The 14574-nt window shown below is 27.5% G+C and overlaps 1 long non-coding RNA gene across 1 annotated transcript; it reads right to left on the minus strand.

The window, feature by feature from the left end:
- Positions 1-4412: 4412 nt before the first annotated feature.
- On the minus strand, positions 4413-10981 carry LOC136078024 (uncharacterized). The gene is made up of 4 exons (XR_010637450.1): positions 10598-10981; positions 5141-7888; positions 5003-5071; positions 4413-4595 (listed from the first exon to the last, which is right to left on the minus strand). It is a non-coding gene; the product is annotated as an uncharacterized LOC136078024 (long non-coding RNA).
- Between the last annotated feature and the right edge of the window lie 3593 nt (positions 10982-14574).

Consider the following 14574-nt stretch of genomic DNA (forward strand, 5'->3'; position numbering starts at 1 on the left):
TACAAGTCAACTCAAAAAAAAAGAGTAGTAGAGAATTCAAGTAGTAGTAGTTTTCGTAAGTTTTTTGTTTTTATGTTGATAAAAAAGAAGCTCGGAGTCGAAAGTTTGATTAATTTTAACCTTGTATAAAGAGTAAAACAGAAGATTATTTTAAGTTTTAAATACCTATATGTTGATAGCATAAATGTTAAAATCATTAAAATGATATAGGTTTATACAGCATGAAGTATAATGGACTTCTACCGTAGGTTGTTAAAGTTGGACATTATTTTCCTATTCATTGTTGTGTAGCCGTTTTTCAAAACGCCATAAGGTAACAAAAATAAATTTTGACTTTTTTACAAAATAAGCTAGTTTAGCTGTCTAAAAACTTTATTGAATATATATTTTCAAAGAGTTCTGAAAAAAAATCATAAAAATTATTTGTTTCAAAAAACGATTTACAAAGAGTTTCTCCCACTAATTTTTTTTAATTGCGTTTCTCTCGAAATACGTAATAAGCATATTAAGGCGTTTTAAAGAACGGTTGCAACGTATATCATGAAAAATTCAAAATTTCTTTTACACTTTTGACGATAAAAAAAAGTTAAAAAGTGCAAATTATTTCGATGTATAATAAAGAGCAACCCTAGTCAATATTACCACAACAGATCGGTGCGTGTTTTTTTTTTTTTTTGTAGCACATTTATTAAAAAAAAATGTAAAACTTAACTTTTTCTCTTCCTTTTCGCAAGTCTATCTCAATACCATGGCATCGTACTTAACAAATAAAGTTAGAATCGTTCGCATATCAAAGAACAAATCAATTTCATGCCAATGTTATTAATTCAACTTTTTTTTTTTTTTTAGAAAAAAAATGTGATTTATTGAAGTGTGTTTTTTTCCTTATGTTTATTATTTTGTTTAAATATTGACTGTGGTTAAAGTTTATTTAAAAACTTAGCCATTTTTCAAAGTTTTGAAATAGTTTCTTGTTTTTGAAGTTGTATTTTATTTGGATTTTTCGCACTTTTTTCTAAATAATAGACTTGAAAACTCAGTTTCTTATATAATACCACACTGGTTGTTTTTTTTTTTTACAATTGTGGTAGATGAGATTTTAATATAATTCACTGCTGCGAGTTTTTCTTACGGTAAGTTAGTTGTGAGAGAAAGGGCGGTTTTAAGGGGTGAAGTAGGTGTGTGACAACCCCCAAAAAATGCAATTTTCAACTTATAGCTGGTTTTTTAGAAATGTAATCGGCATTTAACACATTTCAATTGGCAGATTTTTAGTTTTGAAGACTTGCATTTAAAAAAAAAGTTTTTAAAGATTCGTCCCTTTCATTTTATTTCTAGAATGGCCCCATGTTGAGAGAAGTTTTTCAAAATTAATGTTGATAAAAAAAAAAAGTTGCCTAAGACCTACGATGAGTACGCTGCGTGTGAAAATTTTTCAAAACAATAAAAACAAAAAATTTTTTTAGTTATTTCGACCTATCTCTGTTACATAATATAACAATAATTTTTTAAACTCACGAAATTTAATGCTTTTGTTAAAATAAAATAAATCAAGTTTTAGGAAAAATAGAGTCAAACACTGTCTTAACTCCTTCCCCTCCCACCCCCTCTTTGCACATTTTTATGTAACCGCCCATCCTCTCATACCTGTGTACGTACTTTATGGAAAACCCTAACGGAAAACAAGAAAAATAAACTTAATGTAGTCAAAAACAGTTTTATGTTATTAAAATTTGATTTATAAAAAAATCATATATTCTAAGTCGTTGTTGTTTTTTTTACGCAGATTAGAATCTTCTTTCGGAGACAGATTCTAATTTGTAACTTTTGTTACGCCTCTCTAACAGAAAAAAAGAATGATATTCAATAGCTATCCTAAAAACGGATGTACCTGACCGTTTTTCAGTTTTCTCAGCAAATAAATCAAGTTCTGAAATTAAAACTATTTTGACGTTTTTAGCCAAGTTAATATAGAACTATTTAAAGAATAACAATTGTTACTTCGTTGTAATTTACTTGCTTCGTTTGCAGTGCCTGACTTATGCTCTATTGCGAGGCGGTTCTTACTAAACGTGAATCGCTATATAAATTTCTGGTTTAATTTAAAGCTCTTCAAGGAAAAACTTGTAATGTTTTTTTGTTTTGTTTAACATTTAAATTTAACATTGCATAATTTACGGACATGATACGTTGCGTAATTACGAACTTTTAGCAACAACTCAAACACCATTCACAAAAGTCTTTTTACAACATTTTATTCTATTTATGATAAAAATTTTCCAATTTATTATAAGACTTCGTTTAAAATACAAAAACTATTCTTGGATTGTCAATGTCTTTAAAAAATAAAACAAAAACTATACATAAAAACAAAATCGCGGCTGATAAATAACTACAAATGTTTTGTGTCACATTTTGATCTATAAAAATTTGAATAATTTAATCTAACAAAAAAAGAAAAAAAGAAAAAAACTGAAAAATTAGAATTATTTTCTAGTTTTTTTACTGAGGCCTAAACTGTTTTAACCAATCATAGTATTATTTTATTTTCGACCGAATTATAACGTTTTCATATTCGAACGAACTACTTTTCAACCAATTTCATATTCAAGTTTCATATTCAAAAAATATTAGATGATTTGATTTTTAAAGCAATTATAGATGATTTTCATGTCAACAGACTAGTCTAAATTTTAAATTTTTTTTAAATTTTGCTCTATGGATGCAGCAGTTGGAGGTGTATATGTATATTAACTGGTATATATTGTAGTAGTATATGTATATTAACTGGTATATATTGTAGTAGCCGTAGTGCAATGGTTAGATGGTTCAAAACCAAAGGTTTGAGTTTCGTTGATTTGATCTTCTTAGAGTGTCATAATAACTAAATTTTAATATATATATATATATATATATATATATATATATATATATATATATATATATATATATATATATATATATATTAGGGGCATGACAACTTTTCAATCCTGTATCCCTATACTCAATTTAGTGGAGTTTTTATGCAAAAATCAAGAAAATATCAAACATATATACTATATCTCAAAAAAGTTCACCCCCTATTTAAAAACTAGATTTATAGAATATAAGAAATGTAATTTTGCGACACATGTTCCAGTACTCTAGAGAAAACTAATAAACATGAGTCATTAAAATAATTTTACAGTGTACTTGTGAGAAATTAAGTATTTAATGTTCAGTTTTTTTATGCTATGACATTAAGGCACTAAATCTTCCTTCATTTTTACTGCACGTTCTGCACATATATTTGCCCGTTGTGTTGGAATCGGTGTTGGCTCTGAGGACCAAAATGTTTTCAACAATTTTAATGCTTTTGGATGCTCATTGCATGCTTCTAATAAATCAACAAAATCTGCAGGATTTAAGTAGTGATCACCAAACCATATATATCACCCCTCTGTCTGTTTAATTCTTAATTTTATAAAGATCGTTGTAAATATAAAAGTTTATACTTTTCCACAAAAAAAAGTAAAAAAAAAAGTAATTTTGTTTACAAACATTTTTAAGATAATAATACTAAAAGTTTGAAAAAATGAAAAAAAAATTAATATAAATAACAAATCCATAAAAATATAAAAGATAATAAGATTTTTTTTTTTTGAGAAAAAGTAATCATGTTATTAGCATTGATATCTTTGGATTAATGTATCTTTTTAATCTGAACTATGATCTAACTAAATGATTGTTCATAAACTCGAAACCAACTTCTTTATAAATGATTTTTCATAAACAACGGAAACCAATTTGAAATATGAAAGCTTTCCTCTACTTATCAATAAGAATGACTATAAATGGAAAATGGTGGTAAAAAAGTTATCGCTACTACCCAGTGAAAAAGCGCACATGGGATACGCGTGGATTTTTTCCATATGTAACCCATGTGGGGATTATTATTTTGTCCCATGTGGGTTTTATATGGTAAATCCCATATGGGATACGCGTGGGTTTTTACCATATGTAACCCATATGGGGATTATTATTTTGTCCCATGTGGGTTTCATATGGTAAATCCCACATGGGTTTTATGTGGTAAATCCTACATGGGATATAGGTGGAAAATACTACATGTTATAGATCTTAAATGCCACATATTTTAATTTAAATGGTATAAAAGTAGTCAATACTAGTCAAATGAAAGTCCGAATGCTTCTATGATAATTTTTAATTTAAAAATTACTTAAATAGTAATTTAAAATTAATCATCGAAGCTTTCAGAGAGGCTTAACTTAATCTGGTATTTGCTACTTTATCCCATTCGGTATTCAAAACGTGTAGCATTTTTGATCTTTTACATGTGATGTTTTCCACCTATAACCTATGTGGGATTTACCTTAAACTATTATGACGAAATTTTATAAAATTAAAAAACGTGTTGCAAAATGAATTTATTTAAAAATAAATGCTATTAATCAATACATCCAAAACGAATATTAAAAATATTATTTTTTCTTTTGCGATTTACACGCCGTTTTTTGTCGATTGAATTAATTAAATCGCTTCGGCTTGCATAATACCAAGGTTTTTAGTATCTTCTAACTTTCTTCAAACATTTTCTAAAAAAAAAATACAAATATATATAAATATAAATATATATAAATATAAATATATATAAATATATATATATAATATAATTATATATATATATATATATATATATATATAATACAATAAATATATATATAAATATATATATATAATATAATTATATATATATATATAATACAATAAATATATATATATATATATATATATATATATATATATATATATATATATATATATATATATATATATATATATATATATATATATATATAGATAGATAGATAGATAGATAGAGAGAGAGAGAGCAATTTCAATAAGGAACCTTATTAGTCGAGCAATTTTAATTATTAGCCAGGTTGAAGTCATTAATGACTACAATATTTCACAAATAATTATTTCCTAATTTATTACTTACAATAACTAACGTATTATGGGTAATTGAACACATATTATGCGTAATGAGCTTGAACCCATGAGGAGAATCCTGAAAAAAAGTGATCAATTAGGATAAGTAGTTAAACAAAAAAATAAAAACAAAAATGTAAAAACTTACTTTTTCAATGATGTAGAGGTTGGGTGCAATAGCCACTGGATGCAAAAGTATCTTTACTTTTTCGTCACACACACGGCCTTCTATAATAACAGGCCTTGACATAGCGCAAAATGCCGTAAAAACTGAAGGCTGATTAAACTTTCACTTTTACTTATATTGATATATTTTTATATTAGGTAGGGTGTAATGGTAGTCTATGTTTTTTAATAATAATAGTAAAGACGGAAATATAAAAAGAAAACCAAAAAATTGTTAAAAGATAATCATATTTTTCGTATTTCAAATTTCATTAAGAATAATTATGTAATATTAAATAGTATCAATAACAAGCAGAACCATAACAAAGTATATATCTATATATTAGAAAGATAACTGTATTTTTAATTTTTTTTGCTAAAAATGGTAACAATAAAAATCACCAACAATAAAAAACACCAACAAAAGTTGATTCAAGCAAAAAAAAAGTTTTATCAATATATCTCAACAGGGTAAATATTTACAAACCCAAACATATTGAGAGACATGTAGGCTAATGAGAAAATAAAAAACATTACAAGCACCTCCAGATCCTTGTCAAAGCTTAGAAAAAGCTTTTTCAAGTGGATCTGTTGAAAACCAACCTAATAAGACATACTTTGCTCCATTTTTCAACAAAGTTTCTACGAGATCAATAAAGCCATAACATGAATGCGCTATTGCATTACTAGTATCTAGCGTAAGCTGTTTTACACGCTTACCTGTAGGTTTCATAAAATTTGACAGTTCAGCAATATCTCGTAGCAGTTGTAACTGTTGATCACCAACTGAGTGGATTTCTCTGCATAACTCATTTCTAAACCGAATGCCAGCACCAGGTGCTTTGACATTAACAACATTCAAAAAAAAATTATTTTTTCAATAAATACAGCAGTACCTTCAAATACTTTATTTTCAATCTCTGGATGCGTTCTTAATGCAGCTACTTTTTCTTCGCAAAAAACAGACAAACAAAACTTTACAGATTGTCTCTCTATTGGTTTTGGATAAACTGATTTAGCTGTAAGTTTAGAGAGTTTAAAAAGACTATTGCATTCAGTTTTATATAAAGTTTCTAAATCACTCCACTTAGCCAAAGCCAGTTCTTTATTGTTCAAAAATTGAAGTTCGCCAGTCTTTTTTGTCAACCAATTGTTTCGTATAGATTTTAAGAGATGCACATAATCATACAATAAATATATACCTGATGTTGTTAACCATGGTTTACTATCAACTGTTTTAAACATTCCAAAAAATCTTTGATTTACACGGTTACCATCAGTAATTATTACCAGTGTCTTACTATTTTCAATATTATTTATCGTATCAACAAACTGTTGACATTGAGTAAACTGAAATTCAGAGGAAAGACTTGAAACAGGTTGAGCTCTACATATAAATTCTGGACCTCCTAAAAGACATTTAATCATAAATGATAAAATTGTTTTAGCTAACTTTTCAGGGTAGTTTACTGCTTGACCAAACAAAGCACCTCTTTGGTAAAGTAATGAAGCTTTGACATAGGCCTAATCAATTAGTAGTATAGAAATTCTTTTCAATGGATTTAAATTTATAAAAATACTATTTATGAAACTTAGGAAACTTAACCTCCATTGAGTTTATTTTTGAAGTCAATCGTGTTAAAGTCCTTATACTTGGCAACTTGTAGTCAATACACAAACAATCATATAAACTTCGTTGCATAGCAAAATACTCATATGCTCTACATATAATATCTGAAGTATATAAAACTTCACCAACATTAACTTTTCTCATAGCATTAAGGTGTTTGAATAGAATATTTGACTGAAGCGAACTTTCTTTATTTTTTAAAAATCTAACTGCTTCAAATAAAGCTGATTTTGTTTTTATTAACTTTAATTTGTTTACAGAATGAAATATTACAAGTTGTGCCATTATGGTTAGCTACAAATGAATAATCATTGAAAATTTCTAAAATAAATAATGGAACACCAAGTTTTTACATTTTTGATTGTATGTGTAAACTTTTTTTATTAAGCTGAAAAACAATAACATCGTTATTATCACTTAACAAAGATTGAATATCGTCAAATATAAGTTCATCCTCTTTTAGAAAATCATTTAACTCATCTGGTAAAATGCTTCGAAAACCGCTTAAAGTTACAGTTTTTCTAACTTTACTTGCTGGTGTGGCTAAACAACTAGGCGGAATATTTCTAAAAACAGATGGTGGGTTTAAAGGTCGTTGCTTCCCATATTTGCTTTCAAAAGGTGCTTCATTTGGCCAATGCAGTTGACATACTGCTGTATAGTCTGTAACAATAAAACCAGTTCTTGGGATAGCTTCACTACATCTTTTTCTCTCCTTTAGATTCTTCGGGAATTTATAAATTGATATTTTTGTTGTAGTCGAGTATTGATATTTTTGTTGTAGTTGCAAATGATATTGTAGTTGTAGAAATTGATATTTTTGTTGTAGTTGAAATAGTTCGACTTGCAAAGAGATACACAGCATTTTGAAGGCATTTTAATTATTAAAAAAACTTATCGTTAGTTTGACAATATTATTACCTTACAATGTTAACACCTTGAACCTTACAACATTATGGTCTTGAAATTGCGCTATTTAATTTATAAATCAATCAAATTTTAAAGATTTATTAAAAAAGCACGAACACAAACTTTCGTCTAATGTTAAAAGATGAAAATGTAAACATATAAAATATAATAAGGTTTATAAAACTTAAGGAACTTACGAAGTACATTGAGGAACAAAAACAGGATATTTACAGAAACTTTTCAATTTTTAATCTGGAGTATCACAGTGTAATTGGGAATAAAATCTCTGGGTCCAGTATTCAAAGTAATATGATCTAAAGTAATATATAAATTAAATAAAATGCTTTAAAATGCATGCAGTTATACATATAACTCCTGATAGTTAACTATATGTACAACTAGTTATACATAAAACTTATTATCTAAACTTATTTTTTAAGGTTATGCTTGAACAAATTAGTACCAATTAATTCAAATTCAAGATTTAGTTCAATTTCAAGTTCTTATTTGTTCATTGTTTTTTCACTATTTTACATTTATTTATTCAAATTTGTTAACTAGTACTAATTGTTACTACAGTAAGAATATTTATCATTGTTGAACGTGATTTTATTAGCAACTTAATTTTACTTTCAACATATCTTGACAACACCCTTTACATTTTAAATGATGACGCTTTACTTTTCTATTGATGTTAAATTTATTACGTTTCAATAACTCAGATTGTATTTTAACTGAATTATTGTAAGCTTTGTAAGGGTTTGTTGTATATCAAATGGTGTTGTAAAAAAAGTAAAAATAATATATATATATATATATACATACATACATATATATATATATATATATATATATATATATATATATATATATATATATATATATATATATATATATATATATATATATATATATATATACATATATATATATATATATATATATATATATATATATATATATATATATATATATATATATATATATATATATATATATATATATATATATATATATATATATAGTATTTAGGCTATTGGATCATCCATAAATGATGCCAGTAGATAGAGGGGCAGTGTGAGTTTAACAATAATTGACAATGGGGAGGGGATGTTGAGACTAAAATAATGTCAATTAAAAAATTGAATTAAAAAAAAAAGTAAAATATTTTGTTTAAAAAAAAGTAAAACAATTTATGTTAGCTATGAGAAGGTTTTAGAGGTATTTACACCAACAATGTGGTCTAAAAACTTCTTGCTTTTGTTGCTTAAAACTGTAGAGGATCATAGGAAAAACAATTTAAATTCAGAAATTAGCTTGCTTATCTGAAAAAACAATTTATGTTTTTTTTTTTTACTTTAAGTACTGTTGAGAATAAATGTATAATTGAACCAGAAAAAAATTGATGGTATATGCATTTTTTATATTATATTAGCAATTCAGATATACCATCATAATATGATAACAAAAACTGACACCATTTTCAAAGGGAGATGGCAAAAAATTGACTGATTTTGATAAAGGGTGAAGGTGTTCAATAAACCGGGTCATCATCTGACATCATTATGCATAGATGACCCTATGATTTAGGTAAAATAAGTAATCAATTTGCCATATTTCTTTTTAGAAAGTGTAAGAAAAAAGCATTGTTATGCTGAGAGCCTACCTACTGAGCAAGCTTTGACCACCTATTTTATAAATTTGAGAGACAGAAGTGGAAGTGCGAATCCCAAAAGAACTAATAACAATGCTCTAAATTGATTTTAACTTTGTAGACTAACATTAATATAGTATTTAGAAATAATAAATGAAGTTTACATGATTTTTATAATTTGTATTTATTTCCATTAATTATCAGTTGTCAGTCTCCATTTTATAAAATGAATTAAAAAACTATTTATTTATAGTATAATAATAATACATAAATACTAGTTTCCTAATGCTATTATCATCACAATGTTAATGGTATTCATTTTAAAGTGATATCTTGTATCAATTTTATTGCTTTGATGTTTTATATATATATATATATATATATATATATATATATATATATATATATATATATATATATATATATATATATATATATATATATATATATGTGTATATATATATATATATATATATATATATATTTATATATATATATGTATATATATATATATATATACATATATATATATATACATATATATATATATACATATATATATATATATATATATATATATATATATATATATATATATATATATATATATATATATATATATATTATTTTTACTTTATTTACAACACCATTTGATATACAACAAACCCCTACAAAACTTACAATAATTTAGTTAAGATTCAATCTGAGTTATTGAAACGTAATAAATTTAACATCAATAGAAAAGTAAAGCTGTCATCATTTAAAATATAAAGGGTGTTGTCAAAATAGGTTGAAAATAAAATTAAGTTACTAATAAAATCACGATCAATAATGATAAACATTCTTACTGTAGTAAAAAATAGTACTAACTGATAAATTTGAACAAATAAATATAAAATTAACAAAAAAAATGAATAAATAAGAACTTTAACTTAAACTTTAACTAAGTCTTGAATTTGAATTAATTGGTACTAATTTGTTCAAACATAACCTTAAAAAATAAGTTTTTATAACAAATTATATGTATAACTAGTTATACATATAGTTAACTATCAGGAGTTATATGTATAACTATATGCATTTTAAAGCATATTTTTTATTTAAACATTACTTTAGATCATAAACTAAACCCTGAGGCTTTATTCTCAATAACACTGTGGTACTCCAGATTAAAAATTGAAAAGTTTCTGCAAATATCCTATTTTTGTTCCTCAATGTAGTTCGTAAGTCCCTTAAGTCTTAAGGACCTGATTATATCTAAAGTTAAAAGTTTTGGAGCATAAAAAAAGTTACAGAAACCCATCTCCATCCTATTTTGTTCTTTTTTTAATAAAAAAAATTGGGAATTCTTTGACTTTCAAACCTGCATTTCTTTGTGGGACACTGCAGTGTCCCATGCATGCAAGATTGGTTTTTGACAACATTTCAACTTGCATCAGTTGTTTGCAAATAATTTACTCAAGATCTATATTCAAATAACTATTATATTATCCTAATAATACGTCTATTTGCACAAATCTTAATCTTATTTCTATAAAGAAAGATAAACATTATTCGTGGTACTTACATACTTGCTTGCCATTCTCTATATTAATATAGAATATTTTCACACAATATAAACGTAACGCAATGCAATCTCGATTATTTTAGTTTTTTATAAAATTTTTTTTTTTTAGTTTCCAGCTTTCAAATTAATTCTTATGCAAATCCCACAGGAAACCCACGTGGGATTTCCTATGTGTGTAAATACCATATGGTTCCCACATGTAACCCGTGTGGGATTACCCACATGGGTTTAAGGTGACAAATTTCCATACGGATACCACATGGGAAAATCTGTCCCACGTAAATCCCATCAATCCCACACGGAACCCACGCGGAACCCATGTGGGACGCGGTTTTATTTTTCATTGGGATGCCATCGCTCCCAATGATGTTGAACTTCGATTCATCACTGAACAGGACATTTCGCCATTTCTGCTCATTCCAGTCAATATGAGATGTAGCAAACAGGAGTATTTTCTTCTGGTTTTTTAGTGAAATCAGCGGTTTCTGTGCAGGGCGTCGAGAAAACAATCAAGCTTCAACAGCACGTCGTCTGATTGTTCGGTCCGATACAGGCAGCTCTAATTGCTTTTGTATCTCGACTGATGATATCCAGGGATCCTTGACGGATCTGACGATCATAGAATCCTCTCTAAAAGTGGTGGAACGCGGTCATCAACCTTTTTTATCTGCTGCCAACTTCCCCGTTGAGCGATATTTGGAACATAGTCTTGATACGGTCCATTTTTTCACGCGATACTTATCACAAATACTTTTTTGTGACATTCCACTTACGTAATCGGCTATAATTTTCTTTCTTAGTTCCAATCCAAGACTGTCGGGAGCCATTTTTGCACTTGAAGTCATAAAAATAATAAAAATAAATAATCATGCTTCTCAAGGCTTACCGTGTTACATTTACCTTGTGATGCTCTGTGGAACACAACGTCTTGGTTGGATGTGGACTGTATTGATGTAATGAAACACTTGTTATATTTCACTTCTTGTATTGATGTTCTTCGATAAAACACTTTGATAAAACTCATTTCGATAAACTGTCTTGATAATACTGACTGATTGACTTCCATATACTGACTGAATTACATGTCGATTTACATGTCTCTTATATAGTAAAATGAACCTGTGTGAACCTGTTCTGGAAGATTCTAGATGCTTCTTTTCGATGCTTCTGGAAGCTTCTGGGTGCGTCTGGATGCTTCTGAATGTTTCTGGATATTTCTGGATGCCTCCAGATGCTTCTTCTGGAAACTGCTGGAAGCTTCTGCAAGCTTCAGGAAACTTCTGGAAACTTCTGGATACTTCCTTTAATTATTAAAAATCTTCCGTGACGTTGACACGGACCAGACTTAAGAAAATGAAATAAACCAAAAAAGTTGCACTTGTTTTTTCCGCTGCGAAATGGCACTTGTCAACGAAATTCTGTCTGTGTGCTGTCACCTGTCAGCTGATTGCTCATGTCATGGCATGCTATGACTCCAGACTCCTGAACTGTTTGCTGTGGTAGTATAGTTCGTTTCGTTTTTAAGACAAATTGCAAAAAGCAATAATAAATTAGTAAAAACATTTATCTAGATTTTTCTTCAACAAATTGTAGGTTCATCAGAAAGAAGCTTCTTCCTGTTATCAAGTAACCCTATGGGTGGGATATCTTGATACTATTTTTTAAATTTTTTGTAAATAGTAAAATATTTTGTTAAATAATAAATTTAATTTTGTAGGTATAAGTTTATACTACAAATTAAACCAACCGCCTAAAAAAAAGGCCTATTAAAATACTTTTATGAATTAAAAACTGAAAGTGCATCATGGTACCTAACTCTTAAAAAAAAAGTCGAATGTTATTTCTATTAGAAAAATTGGAATTTTAAAAATAATCTTAAACTAGTTTATTAGATACGATATTTTATTGCAATAATGAACCTCAGAAAAAATAAACAAGATTGATTACTGAATTACCCTGAATTTGATAACTTGTCAAGCTTCGATCGCCTACCAACAAAAAAACATGTCAAATAGATACTCTTACTTACCTTTTTATTCAAAAAGCGACTGCAAGAGATATTTTTAAACTTGTTCTTGGTGAGCTTATGAAAATTTGGGAAAAAGCTGGAGTACCAATTCGATCAGATAACTCTGACCTTTCATTGCTTACAGAATTGTTGGGAAATAATTGAAAGTATAATAATTTGAGCAGTCAAGTCTAAATGTTAAAGCTTTTTTTTTTTTTTTTTTTTTTTTTTTTTTTTGTTATTCACCTCCTTAAGGCCGAGAAGGCCACTACAGATGAGGAGGCTACTTAATAGTGGCTATAACCCTCTCTCAACTCTATAACTCCGAAACACAAGCCTTGATGAACAAGGCCGCTGCGCGGAGAAACAGGTTGAGCGCGGTACTACCAGGGACGTGGTGAGGATCGAACTCAGAACCTCTCGCTTATGAAGCGAGCACTTTACCATTACACCACTACCGCATGCTGGAGAAGAAAAAAATTATCTACTGCAAGCTGGAAAAGAAAAAAATTATCAGATCTTGCAATGAATTTAAACAACTTTTCCACTTTTCAGCAGTAAATGCATATGAACAGCTGATGATATCATGAAAACCAAAATGGAAAGTAGATTAGGCATTTTAATAAAATAAAAATGAGTAGCAGAAAATATTACATGACAGATAATATCACATGGCAGATAGCATAAATCGGCAAAAGATTACTACATCTGTCAAACATCTGTGGAGTAGTCCAAGATCATCTGTACACTTTTGTGCAAGATCGTGTGTATTTTTTTTTTTACTCCAACTTCAAACCTTTGGTATTTAACCGAAGAGTTTGTTATTTTATCTTTATTCAATGAAAAAATGTCAGACTTCACCAGAACAATGATGGCAAAAAAACATTTTTTCTGCCCCAAGACCAAAACTTTTTTAATTGGGAAAACAAAAGTCTGACAGTAAATTTTTCAATCTTTATTTTTTTTGTAATTGGGCTACGGTCATACCTTTTCTTTAAATTTATTAAGACTAATTAATGATCATGAATGGCTCCAGATGAATCCACTAGAGTGGACATTCTTCAAAGATTAACGAACTGTAAATAAATTTAATTGAACAATTAGAATCACAAAATGATTGCGCCGAAAGAGCAATCAAGCTTGTTGGGGGTTTCCGCGAGTGTGCATAAATTAAGCGAGTGTGCACAAAGAATCGAGCAACATCAATTTATTTTACAAGTTATTGAAAAACACAGAAAGCAAAATTTTATTTTAAATTAAAACTAATTGATACTTTATAGTTTTTTTTTATACTAATGGTATTTATTAATAAATATTAAAAAAAACAACTAATGTCTAAAAATAGCGTGATTGAATTTTAATTTAATTATTAACTAAAAAAGTTTTATAGCTTCTTATTTTGAATACAGCATTAATCAATTTTTCTGAAAACTTGGCCAAATGTTCATCTGATAACAATTTAATATATCCACCAATTAACTTAGTATAAATTTATTATTTTATAAGTTATTTAAATTTAAAATTGAAAAAAGTGTAAAAAAAAAAACCCGCCATTTTTCAAAATTTTCAAGGCAACGTCTAAATGACATTTTTAAATTTTGAAAAATTTACGGACGTGTTTTTTCCCCATTATTTACTGCGTTAAGCGG

This window comes from Hydra vulgaris, chromosome 03 (assembly GCF_038396675.1).
Source record: "Hydra vulgaris chromosome 03, alternate assembly HydraT2T_AEP".
NCBI classification, from domain to species: Eukaryota; Metazoa; Cnidaria; class Hydrozoa; order Anthoathecata; family Hydridae; genus Hydra; species Hydra vulgaris.